The sequence below is a fragment of the Anastrepha ludens genome, chromosome X (assembly GCF_028408465.1).
Source record: "Anastrepha ludens isolate Willacy chromosome X, idAnaLude1.1, whole genome shotgun sequence".
NCBI lineage: Eukaryota > Metazoa > Arthropoda > Insecta > Diptera > Tephritidae > Anastrepha > Anastrepha ludens.
The window spans coordinates 97231540-97245722 of NC_071503.1; the positions used below are offsets into that span (position 1 = coordinate 97231540).

Here is a 14183-nt window from a genome sequence, read left to right on the forward strand (position 1 = left end):
GCGTAAACAACAATATTTTTACCACACTTGAAAATGTCGAATTTCGTGCCAAATAATGTGTTTTTGCGGGGAATTCTTCTTCATTATTTTAATATGAAGAAAAAAGCAGCCGAAAGTCATCGTATCTTGGTGGAAGTTTATGGTGAGCATGCTCTATCTGAGCGAACGTGCCAGAAGTGGTTTGCACGCTTTAAAAGTGGTGATTTTGGCTTGGAAGACGAAGAACGCGAGGGTGCGCCGCCAAAGTTCATGGATACCGAATTGGAGGAATTGCTCGATCAAGATCCGGCTCAAACGCAAGAAGAGGTTGCAAAAACTTTGGGAGTTGATCAATCAACCATTTCCAAACGTTTAAAAGCCATGGGAATGATCCGAAAGGTAGGCCATTGGGTGCCGTATGAATTGAAGCCAAGAGACGTTGAACGCCGTTTTATGGCATGCGAACAACTGCTTCAACGGCACAAAAGAAAGGGTTTTTTGCATCGAATTGTGACTGGCGATGAAAAGTGGGTCCATTACGACAATCCAAAACGTCGGGCAACGTATGGATACCCTGGCCATGCTTCAACATCGACGTCGGCGCAGAATATTCATGGCCTGAAGGTTATGCTGTGTATCTGGTGGGATCAGCTGGGTGTTGTGTATTATGAGCTACTGAAACCGAATGAAACGATTACGGGGGATGTCTACCGACGACAATTGATGCGTTTGAGCCGAGCACTGCGAGAAAAACGGCCGCAATACGCCGATAGACACGACAAAGTTATTTTGCAACATGACAATGCTCGGCCACATGTTGCACAAGTGGTCAAAACATACTTAGAAACGCTCAAATGGGATGTCCTACCCCACCCGCCGTATAGTCCAGACCTTGCGCCATCCGATTACTATCTCTTCCGATCGATGCAACATGGCCTGGCTGACCAGCACTTCCGTAATTACGATGAAGTCAAAAAATGGATCGATTCGTGGATTGCGGCAAAACCGACCGAATTTTTCACAAAGGGAATCCGTGAATTGCCAGAAAGATGGGAAAAAGTAGTAGTAAGCGATGGACAATATTTTGAATATTAAATTTGTAACCATTTTACGTCAATAAAGTTTCAAATTTCGAAAAAAAAGATCACTCAAATGGCATTAGTACCCTGAAAAAGCCAGATGGAAGCTACACAAGGAATCCAGAGGAAACCAGTCAACTTCTGCTGGACACTCAATTCCCTGGATCACTTGTGCTAGACGAGATCTCTGTGCCGGCAGAAACTACTACATGTGCGAGTGCTGAGAACTTAAAACTAGCAAACAAGCTATTCCATGTAAAGCGGGTACAATGGGCGATATCAACATTCAGCCCATACAAATCTCTTGGACCTGATGGGATATTCCCCTGTCTTCTACAGCAGAGTGCACACCATATTATCCCTAATTTTACCAGACTATACAAAGCAAGCTTACTACTAGGATATTTACCTACAAAATGGGCTGAGGTTAAGGTTGTATTTATTCCAAAGGTAGAGGAAAACCCAAACAATTGCCTAAATCATAAAGACTAATTAGTCTCAGCTCATTTTTCCTTAAAACAATGGAAAATATAGTTGATCAGTATATAAGGGAAAACAATCTAGCTAACTTCTCACTGCATTAACTTCAATTTGCCTATCAACAGTGAAAATCCACTGAGACTGCAATACACAGCCTGGTAACAGTTATTGAAAAGGCTATTGAGTCCAAACAGATAGCTCTATGTGTATTTATTGACATATCAGGGGCTTTTGATAACACTTCCTATGAGGCAATCTAGGTGTTCGCACTCAGGGCTACGCTGATGACCTAGTAGTTTATAAATTAGGCTGGCATGAGGAAACATGAGAAGGAACATAAATCTCAAATGTCCGACCCTTAATGGAACAACACTTGAACTCTCGACAGAAGCGAACTATCTTGGCGTTAGTCTTGACAAAACGCTTACGTGGAATTCCAATATTGAGAGAGTTACTTCAAAAACCACAAGGGCATTCTTTGCCTGCACAAGGCTTTTTGATAAGACATGGGGACTGAACCCTAGAATGACCTTCTGGACATTCACCACAGTTGTGAAACCCATAGTCACTTATGCATCCTTAGCATGGTGGCCCAAGGTCAAGCAAAGAAAAGCAGTAAACGAATTAAACAAACTGCATCGCCTGATATGTGTTGGTATTACAGGAGCTATGAAAACATGTCCAACGGATGCATTGGGTGTGCTCCTGAACTTACCACCGCTTTCAATCTTGATTGAAAGGGAAACTCGATCGAGAGCCTTAAGATTAAAAGGTATATCTGAACTTAAAAGTGGGGATATGAAAGGACATTTAAAGATCTTAGAAGACTTCCTGCATAGTCTTATTCTTCATAGGGATGACATACTATCACCCAAACCAATACTCTTCAGGAACTTCCAAGTTATAATTAATGAACGCACAGACTGGATAATTAATTCTATCACTTTCAAACCTAGCTCCCAGGGTTTACAAATTGGAAAATGGTAGAATAGGGGCAGGAATCAATGGACCTAAACTCAAAAAATCGATTCCGATGGGACTCTACCCAACAATATTCCCGGCAGAAATACATGCCATTGAAATATGTGTGAGAGAATGCCTTAGAAGGAAAATGAGAGGTACTCACATCTACATACTTTCAGATAGCCAAGCGGCTCTAAAAGCCCTTCTATCAACAACTATCACCTCTAAATTGGTAAATGATTGCCTAAACCTTCTAAATACGTTAGGAAACCTCAACACAGTAACACTAGGCTGGGTTCCGGGACATGAAGGACATGGGGAAAATGAAATGGCTGATGACCTTGCAAAACAAGGAGTAAATATGCAACTTATTGGTCCTGAGCCTTTCTGTGGACTCACAAAAGGTCACATTAATGGATTCCTTAGGAAATGGGAAGAAAGAAAATTTGCCGCACACTGGCTAAACTGTGCCGGTCAGCGTCAAGCCAAACTATTCCTAAATCCTAACAAAGGAATATCTGACAAGCTCCTCTCACTAATCAGAGTAGATCTGCGTCTTTTAACAGGATATCTTACAGGTCACTGCAGCTTGAGGTGTCATCTAAATAATATTGGTCTATCTGAGACCAATGTCTGCCGCTTTTGCGAAATGGACATTGAAAGCTCAGAACATGTGCTTTGTGAATGTCCTGCGTTGGGCAGACAGAGACTTCATCACTTTAGTTGTATCGTAATATATCCATGCAATCTTTGGAACAACAAAGCCAAAATTGTGCTAAAATTTTTAAAAAGCCTAAAACTCTAGGTTTACAAAAATAGGCCTTTCACAATAGATCAGCTCTGATCGCAGTGCGCAATGGCCTTCTAATAATAATAATAACTATAATTTTATATTGTGCTTTTAATCAACTTAAAAATATTTTTATGGCGGACGCATATTTTATGAGTTAACGTCATTGTTCTATAATTTCGGAACAAATAAATAAATAAATGTCATACTTAGCTTCGTGGAGGAGGTCTAGTTATAAGCAGCGAACCTTTCTCCGCAAATGCTAGAGTGTGACAAGGGTGCCTTCTCTCGCCACTTCTCTTCGCAATCGTCCTGGAAGATGTTTTGACCACATGCACCTTGCAAAAAAGTGGCATGATTTCAGAATTCTGCAGAAAACTTGAAGACTTGAACTTTGCCGATGACGTATGCTTATATGCTTTAACATATACATAGGTATATACATATTTGACGCTTACACCCTTCTTGGGTGTTTGGCCGAGCTCCTTCTCCTATTTGTGGTGTGCATCTTAATGTTGTTCCACAAATGAAGGGACCTACCGTTTTAAGCCGACTCTGAACGGCAGATGTTTTGAGCGCTTTTTCATGGCAGAAGGCGAACCTATTGCACACACTGGTACGAGATGCTGGATTGGGAATTACCATACGAAAGGTCAAGGTTATGATAATTAACCACCGTAACCAGATAATGAGCGAGGGTAATGCAGTGGAATATTTTGATAGTTTCTGCTACCTCGGATGCACAATAACAACAGATGGCGGAGTCGAGGAAGTTCCAATAACAGGTTTAATAAAACCAGATCCTGTATGGCCAAGCTCACAAATCTCCAGAAAAACTAAGTTGCGTGTATTCAGCGCCTGTGCAAAATTTTTCTTAATGTTTGGCAATGAAACTTGGCTTATATCGAATAAAATTAGGAACAAACTATCAAATACCTAAAAATCATATGCAGAATATTTTGGCCAAACAGAAGTACAGAACCCTGGAACTTATCCAGCGACGAGATGGAGATGAATACGCCACACATTAAGAAAGCCGCCGAGTGGCGCTGGAACGGAACCCGCAAGGAAGCAGAAGTGGTGGTCGCCAAAAAACACTTGCAGAAGATCCACACTCCGCGGATTTGCAGCAGCCAATATAACGTGGGATACTGCAAAAATAACTGCTCGGAACCGGGTCAGATGGAAAAGTATTTCATAGGCGCTATGCTTCCAAGACGAGGGAAAAAAGAAAGATTTATTAATTACATTCGTTTATTCTCAATTTAAAACATAAAGATACAGTCCTTGGCCTCCCAACATTTTTTCCGATAATTAAGGTATCGACGCGATAATACCAAAAGCAGCACATCTGTATATGTATCTATAGATTCTTAATGCCTGTGCACAGCGAAATTACTTTCCGATTTTAGCTTCAATCTGCAACATCTCGTATTCTATCAATGTTGAATACGATCGGCCATAAAGCAAATGGAAGGAATTAAACAAAAAAAAAAAAAAAACACACCAAATAATTGTTCTTGGAATATTTCCAGCATATCTGAGATTCCAAAAAATGTAATACAGGTATTTATTTACTATCATATACAAGTGACATTATGTCTCTACAACAATTCCCTAAAACATTGTTATTCTCTCTAACTGTATATAGTATAATTTCAATTACTACTTTAGAGTAAGTTCCTAGCTTTTAAGTTCTTCCTCACTTACTCTTCTTTTTTATTTCAAACTACTTACACGTGTGTGAAGACCATTGTGAATAAAATTATAAACCTTTACATTGTGGTTTATGTTAGTGAATAAAATTATAATAATAAACCTTTAAATTGTGGTTTATGTTAGTGGCGCAGTCGCGGAGTCAAAGAAAATGATTCTTTAAACGAACCTTCGCAAAAACTTCCTTTTGTTAATAATTAAAATTATGCAAAAATTGTGAAAACTTAACAAGCTAATACACAAGCTCAAGTGAGCAGCGTTTGGACTATTTGCGATTATAAGCATTTAAAAACAGAAAGAAAAAACACTTGAAGCTATCGGTTGTGGAAATTTTTTTTAAAACAACAAATAAATTGTAAGACTGCAAGCAAAGTCAAATAGCGGTCGAAGAATGGAGAAAGAAGAATAAAAACGCAATGCAAATAGACGTTTGGTTTTAGGCACAACAACAATAAACATATCGTATGCAAGACCAACAGCTTCACGAAATTTGCACACAAATCGGCTCACTGAATATAAGTACCTGCAAAAGAATAACCATGGAAGAAATCAGGAATTAGTTGACGATAAAAGAAATAAAATAATATTTTACGTATATGATTTTTCTAATAGTTTCGATGGATTGTTAGGATGGAATGCACTCAACCAATTATGCGCAAATATAGACATACCAAGCAAAGCTATTACTTTGAATGGAGTAAAATACAAGTTCGTGGATGAAATCTTTCGTAGCGAGTATATCAATCTGTTGGATGAATTAGGCATAAGGCAAGATTCAAAAGAAAATATGTTTAGGTTAGACCACTTAAATGAAGAAGAGCTTGAAAATTTGCAAACTCTTTTAGATAAATACAGTAGCTTATTTTATAAGGAAGGCGAAAAATTAACATTCACAAGCTCGGTTAAGCATCAAATTAGAACAATCAATGATAATCCTATTTATGCAAAGTCTTATAGATACCCAGAAGTTCACAAGGAGGAGGTGAACAAGCAAATTAGAGAAATATTAGACCAGAAAATTATCTGTAATAGTAGTTCGCCATACTCTGCACCTATTTGGGTTGTGCCAAAAAGGGTCAATGCATCGGGCATTCAAGATTGGCGTATCGATGTCGATTATCGTAAGTTGAACGATATTACCATCAGCGATAAATTCCCCATACCGAATATGGATGAAATTCTCGACAAATTGGGCAGATGTATGTATTTTACCACGTTAGATTTAGCAAAGGGGTTCCATCAAATAGAAATGGATCCCCAAGATCGTAGAAAGACAGCATTTTCAGCACAAAATGGTCATTACGAATTTTTCAGAATGCCTTTTGGGTTGAAAAATGCTCCAGCGACCTTCCAGAGGCTGATGAATACGGTGCTGGATGGTTTAATCGATGTCAATTGCAGAGTTTACTTAGATGACATAATTGTTTTTAGTACATCCCTTCAGGAGCATATCGATTCGCTTAATAAAGTTTTTGATAGATTAAGTAAAGCTAATTTAAAAATCCAATTAAACAAGTGTGAGTTTTTAAAGAACGAGACAGAATTTCTTGGCCACATTATTACCAGAGACGGGATAAAACCAAATCCCAATAAAGTGGCAGCAATTCTTAAATACCCCGTTCCTAAAACAGAAAAAGAAATAAAACAATTTCTTGGTTTAGCAGGGTTCTACCGCAAATTTATCAAAGACTTTTCTAACATAACTAAACCCCTTACGCATTGTTTAAAAAAGGGTAACAAAATCGACTCAACTAATGAAAAGTATTTAAGAGCAATAGATACAATTAAACTGCTGATTACTAAGGATCGGATATTAGCTTATCCTGATTACAGAAAAATGTTTACTCTCACAACAGATGCGTCGAATAAAGCTCTAGGGGCAGTCCTAAGCCAAGATGGGCGACCTGTGTGCTATGCGAGCCGTACGTTAAATGAGCATGAACTTAACTACTCAGCAACCGAAAAGGAATTGCTAGCTTTGGTGTGGACAACAAAGTATTTTCGGCCATACTTATATGGTAGGAAGTTCGTTATTCACACTGACCATCGACCTTTGCAATGGCTACACCATTTGAAAGAGCCGAATTCAAAGTTGCAAAGGTGGAAAATTAAATTGAACGAGTTTGATTTTGAAGTGAAATATATTGCTGGGAAAGAAAACTACGTTGCTGATGCGTTATCAAGAATTAAAATTCAGGAATGTAACTATGGCGAAGATGATTCAGTTGTAGCAACTATTCACTCGGCTTCTGAAGACTCTCAAAACTTCATAGAAATTACAGAAAGACCCTTAAATATATTCAAGCGGCAATTAAAGTTAATACGAGGTGACAAGAATTCGTTCAAAACAGAAAATGTGTTTAAAAATAGTTTAACTACAGTAACTTATACTGAACTTAGCACTGTATTGATAAAAGAAATAATTAGTAAGTATCTGCTTAATTTTAAAGTTGCTATATATATACCAAACGATTATGACTTTGTAATTTTTCAAAATGTGTATAAATCGGTCTTTCAAAATAAAGGAAATTCACTGGTTAGAGCAACGAAATTGTTAGAAAATATATTTGAATACGCTGACCTTAAAACAAAAATTTTACAAATTCACCTTGAAGGGCTGCATCAGGGTATTGAAAAGGTAGCCAATTGTTTTAAAGCAAAGTACTACTTTCCAAAATATTTAAAAGAAATCACCAAAGTCATAAATGAGTGTGAATTGTGTAATCATTGCAAAAATGATCACATCGCATTTAAAATTCCTCTAAAAGTCACACCTCCTGTCTACGAGACAAGAGAAAAATTTGTTGTTGACATTTGGGAATGGGATAAACATCACTACTTGACATGTATAGACATTTATTCTAAATATGCTATAGTGGAAGAAATTAGTTCACTAAATTGGTTAGAAACTAAGAAAGCGCTATTAAAAGTATTTAATGTTATGGGTCCCCCAAAGGTACTTAAAATAGATCAAGACCAAGGTATAAATAATGTGAATATAAAGCAGTGGTGTGAACAACTAAATGTAAAGTTGGAAGTGACTACTGGTAAAACTGGTATTGGTGACATCGACCGCTTACATAAAACCTTGAACGAAAAACTTCGAATAATTAACACTTCCGATAATCAAGAATTAAAATATTATAAAATAGAGCAAACAATTTTTACTTATAACCATAACATTGTACATTCTACTACTGGTGAGACCCCATATAATATATTTTTTAACAAACTGTCTCCTAAACTAAATCAGCAACTAATTGAAGAGAAAAGAATCCAAAATATTAATTCTATATTACAAGAAAAGATACTATTGATACAAATTTCGTAAGTGCGGAAAATTCCAGAAAACGTTTAGATAAATCGAAAAATCCATTTAGGCAAGTAAAATTAGTCAAAGCAGAGGATGATAATGAACATTTTGTCGTCAAATTTAAAAATAGAAATGTAAAAAAATACAAAAGCCAATTTAAGCGAAATAGAAAAAAAATGTGTAACCAAATTAATATAAATTAAATAGAAGTTGTTTTGTATTTACGAAAATCCATTAACATAATTAAATTTAAATTTTTTTGAATTTTACGTTTTTAGTTTAAGTATACAGCAATTTCTTAGGAAGGGAGGAGTGACATTATGTCTCTACAACAATTCCCTAAAACATTGTTATTCTCTCTAACTGTATATAGTATAATTTCAATTACTACTTTAGAGTAAGTTCCTAGCTTTTAAGTTCTTCCTCACTTACTCTTGTTTCTTATTTCAAACTACTTACACGTGTGTGAAAACCATTGTGAATAAAATTATAAACCTTTAAATTGTGGTTTATGTTAGTGAATAAAATTATAATAATAAACCTTTAAATTGTGGTTTATGTTATTGTAGTTACATATATATATTTATAAATTTAGACAAGACTTACCTGGACTGAATTGATATTAAGGAAACGCAGACTACAAGTAAATCAAGAAGATTAAATGCAGATCTGCAAAAGGCTCCGTCATGCAGCACGAAGCCATATGAAATCAATTTTAGTAACAGTTCTATTGTGAAGACACCCGTGAAAAAATAATCAAACTTATTTAGTACCTGAAATACAGAAAGAAGGTTCATGTAAGTATATATGCAGTTCTTTTCTACAATAAAAATCTGTTCGAAAAATGTGAGAAAACATATAAGGTCGGTCTATATAGTGCGTTTTTTTAATCATATGTTATTTTGACAGTGACCGTTCTTTCCCGCTAGAGATTTCGACATAAAGCCAATATCATATTTTCGCAGATTGAAACGAATCTGGGGATTAGAAACCCAATTAATATATCAAAAAGGTTGATTTTAGTTTTTTATTTTTAGAAAGAAAACACTATGTTTACCAACCTGTATATGTACACCCGGGATCAACTAATTAGGAACGCTATGTTTTTACTACTGTTTTTTTGGTTTTTTAATTTTCACTGCAAATTATGTATATATAAAGAGCATGTCGGCACCAAAATTATTTTGAGTTAAACGCATAAAACTCTTAAAATCTTGTGAACTTTAATTCGATAAAACTGCGTCTATAATCAAAAACTCTGTTTTAATAAAGAAATATGCACAAAAGAATTATGCTTGTGGGCAAATATCTGTTTTTACATTTAAAGCTAAATTTTATATACCAATAATGTAGTGCCAAAAATAATGATTTTTTCTTAAAACCTCGAATATTTACCTTTGCAATTAAAAACTACGTATGATAAATAAGGAAACCGACTATCGAACAGATTTAGTTGAGCAACCTCGTAATACAAAGTTATACTTATATGAATTTTTTGGAAATATTTTCGTACTTTGTTGCGATCGGCATCTGACCGTAAAGGATCCTCTGCTGCCAACATTGCTGAGGAGAACATAATACAACATAATATAACGTTTCCAAAGTTACTATGATTGCAGAGCCAATGGCAAAAGACACGAAACCTGCACATTTTAGAAAAGAAAATCGGTAAATGTATAGAAGATATTGTTTAGAGTTATGAATTTTTTCGGGATTAATTTTGGAGATGCAAAATTCAAGCTGTAGAGAATGGTAGAGTAATATAAAATTATATAAATAGCAAATTCATTATAATATAAGCATGCGACAAACAAATTAAAACTTGCTAGGCCTTGTTTCATTTAATTGATATTATTTTATTTTGCAACAATCTTATCTTAAAACCCATAGGTCTGCAGCTTATATAAAAAAGCTGGCAAAATCTGGATTGCTTTACGTAGGTATGTATACGTACCATATATACACCTACCTAATGAATTGTAATCCAAAAAACCAAAAATTCTTCCAGCTTTGATTTCAAGCTGCAAGCCTATATATTGCCTTTCGTTAGAAACAACAAAGCAACATAAATCGAAATCAATAAATTATTTAAAAACCTGTTTGTCTGAGACATTATGAAGAAAGATGAACCCTCTGGAATGGGCTGAATTTTTGTAGCTGTATTGACTTCAGACATGCGTCTTGGTCTGGCTGTAATCACATCTTCATCGCCTTCTTTACATATACACATTAAATTTTTCAAATGTGTGGTGAATAAATGTTTTCGATTCAGACATATGTATATTATAGTAGGCATTATCCCAAAGTTGTGTACATTCAGACATTTTTTGTAAAAACATAGGTGATGAATTGCAATACCAAATAAAGAAAATATAATAATCATAAGCTATATAATGCTTATTCGCTTGTTTTCTTAACTAATTAAATTGAATTAAAAGAAAGGGAAGCAGTAGTGTGTAATTATCATATTGTTCTGCTGATACCTGGCCACGGAATTCTTTCTCTAACATTTGTTAATATTCATCCTGCATGCTTGCATTTTCATATTTTTTCTGGAACTTTTCTTGCTGTACCTTCTATTTACTAATCAATACAAAACTTAAATACAATTTCTCTATATTATTTAATATTAGTTTCGACTGAATCGAAAGAAACTATTGACAATTTACTCTCTACCATCAGGAGTTAAAACGCCATTTTCAATAGTTCAAACGCTCGCAGTACTCACAATCCGAATATGTACTAGTATGTTGATGTATACTCAAAGCAAAAACTAATACGGCTATGGACAGAAAAATATTTATTTATTATTTATTTATATTTTTCCCCAATAACATATTTATAATCATTATTTTTACTGGATGACCTAGTAAAACCATAATTTTTGCACAAACATTATTTCATTAGTATAAACAAACGCAAAATATATAACACTTCAATACTATAATTATAAGAAGTGCGAAACATCGGAATTTATCACACAGGACACTGAAATAGCGCACTTCTATCGATCTGCAAGAAAAACATTAAAATCTGTTTATTAATCACTCAACTGATTGGTATTTTGTTGAGCATCCATTATTTTTCAAAACTCTTTCATACCTGCGAAGGAACTTTCTATTAACTTTTGGCATCTCTCCAAAGAATTAGAGTTTCACCTGTACTCCTTCCCATGGTTCACTAGAGTTTTTAATTTTTTTTACCCCACCGTTCTTTACGGCCTTCGTTGTATACTGAAGTCTGAACTCTTGGTTTCTTTCACGATGAACGAAAGTTTTCCCATCAGGGGAAAGACAAACATATCCTATTAGTTTTTTCGACAGTAGTTATTTTTTTTCTACTGGCACGCCTATACAATTTATTTTCATTAAGGCGTCTTCGCATAAATCTGCTTGATATATTCAAGCTATACTCCTCATTTATTTCCAGCGTTTTCGCTCGAGAGGTATTATCTCCATAAATAGATAGAAATTAAATTTGAGGAAGCTACCGGGAAGCTCAAGTCGATAGCTATAATAGAAATATGTTAAATTCACGCCCAAAGTCAAACAAGCCTGGCCAGATCCGATGTCCCTCGGAGGGCTAAACATATTTTTATCTGTTCTAATACATTTGATGATATCATATACCATTTTACGTGAACAACCCATTATTTCAGCAATTTTTATTTGTTTTTATCTTTTATGTATACGTTTTTATGAATGAAGTGAGCAGTAAGGTCCCTTTCCCATTATTCACCAGAAAAATTAGTTTTACTTATATTAAGGGGTTATATACCGTTAGAAGGCCGAAAAAAAGCGAGTTTTTTAGAATTTTTCCTGAGAAAACTTTTAAATTTATTGATTTAAAAATGTGTACACATATTAGGTATGTTATTTTTTAACTGAATTTGAAGACTAAGTATTGGTAAAAATATTTATTTGGAAAGGAGCTACAGCTGATCTCCGGGAGCTCTTCTTTTAAAAAAAGACATTTTGCGGTGACCCCTATATCTCTGAACTGGTTCCTCTGAAATTAAAAACCCAAACAGATTTCCTTAAAGTAATATTAAATTGATTAATCAAAGGAATAAGCAAAATAAATGTTTTTGACAAAATGACGGCTTCTAAAAAAAATCGATTTTTGACCAAAATTTCGGCTTTAAATTGTTTATAAAAAAAAATATTTATCGGTGAGAAAAAATTGCCGATTAATTACTAAAAAATAAACACGGAGTTGTCTATTCCAGCACCATACAATACACGCTCCGGCGCTTTGGCAGCTTCTAATACCTGGACCTGATGTTGTCTCCTATCTCGGGAGCTCTCACGCGCTGTGAGATCGGAAATGTTCGCGTGCTGCTCATCTTCTTTTACGGCATATGAATGCGCATTCCTTTATTAAGTATGCCGACAGTTACATATGTATGCAGTGATTTCCACAGTTTTCGAACCGGCCGGAAAAATTTTGGGAGAGATTTTCCAAATCAGTTGATTGTAGCTCTCATTGTTGTTTTGTTTAAAACCACCTAAACATTTTTATAATAAATTCTCACTGCTGAGATCTGTATAAATCGGAAGTATAGCAACATCTTCTGGTAATGGCTCATAATCATGCTCGAAAGTGGATAATTGATTGGCAGCTACAGCCCTCTGCTAGCTGCACTATAAATTTGGTCCGTCCAGGCACTTATCGTGTTGAGATTTTTCGTCAGTTGAACAATAATAAGATAATATGTGACCCACATAGCATTATACATTTTTTCGACGGAAGCACAATTTCTCGTTATTGGTAAGGCATAATAAACTGTCAACCTATCGATCATCTTTCCAGTAAGTTTTCCTTTTCCACAGAGAGTTTTTTTTTTTTTCTTTCCTTTTTTGTTCTCAACTCTTTAAAAAAATTTGTTTACACAATCTCGGAGTCGCGTGCCCATTCGTTTCTGTACGTGTTCAGTACATTCTTTTTTCACAACTTCTTGATCACCGTAAGGTGCAGCATTTAAAATTCCCCAGTACGTTTTGGAGTCACCGTCCCCGATGTAATTTTTGTACATGACTCCAAGTTTTTCCAATGAACGATGGAACTTTTAGACGACTGAATCTACTTCCATTTTCCCAAAAGAACCAGAATGATTTGCAGTGCAAGTATTTTTATGTTCTGCATACCATTAATTATATTCTTCGGAATTGAGTTTCTTCGTCCAAGTTTCACACTGTTTGCAGTAAGCACTTTTTATGTACCTTTATGCCTAGAGTAACAACAGTGCAAGATCTTCTGTGGCTTTAGCGCATTGAAAGGGGCCAAGGTATTATATGACAGGAATTCGAGTAGACCTAGGACTGATCTTATAGTATCATCCCATCTCACTGTGACGAGTCTTGAGCAATTCGGTTGTCACTCTCTCCATTTCAGCATGCCTATCAAAGCGGAAAATCCTGCGAGTCAGCACTGCAAAACCTTGTTGCTAGGATAGAGCAGGCTATAGACAGAAGGGACTACGCTATGGGCATCTTTTTGGATATAGAGGGGGTTTTGATAATGCCACTTTCGACAGTATGTACAGCTTTGCCAGTAGACATGGTGTAGGCTGGGTGCTGGTGAATTGGATTCGTTCAATGCTAGCCCAAAGAGTCGTCACGGTGCGGGTGGAGGAGGATCTGCTGGTGTCGTCCAAAACTGGTATTGCCCTTTTAACCAGATGGAGGAAGCTTGATGGACTCGTTCTGCCTAAGCTAAAAGGAGTCACAATCCAGCTATCCAAAGAAATCAAATATGTTGGAGTAATCCTCGATAGTAAACTTCTTTGGAAGTCACACGTTGAAACAAAAACATCCAAAGCACTGGCAGTGCAAAGGTGTCTTTGGGAAAACGTGAGGTCTTT

The 14183-nt window shown here is 35.7% G+C and overlaps 1 long non-coding RNA gene across 1 annotated transcript; it reads right to left on the bottom strand.

Moving 5' to 3' along the window:
* Positions 1-4835: 4835 nt before the first annotated feature.
* On the bottom strand, positions 4836-10730 carry LOC128870483 (uncharacterized). Its single transcript, XR_008455387.1, has 4 exons — positions 10417-10730; positions 9834-9963; positions 8927-9093; positions 4836-5530 (listed from the first exon to the last, which is right to left on the bottom strand). It is a non-coding gene; the product is annotated as an uncharacterized LOC128870483 (long non-coding RNA).
* Positions 10731-14183: the final 3453 nt, after the last annotated feature.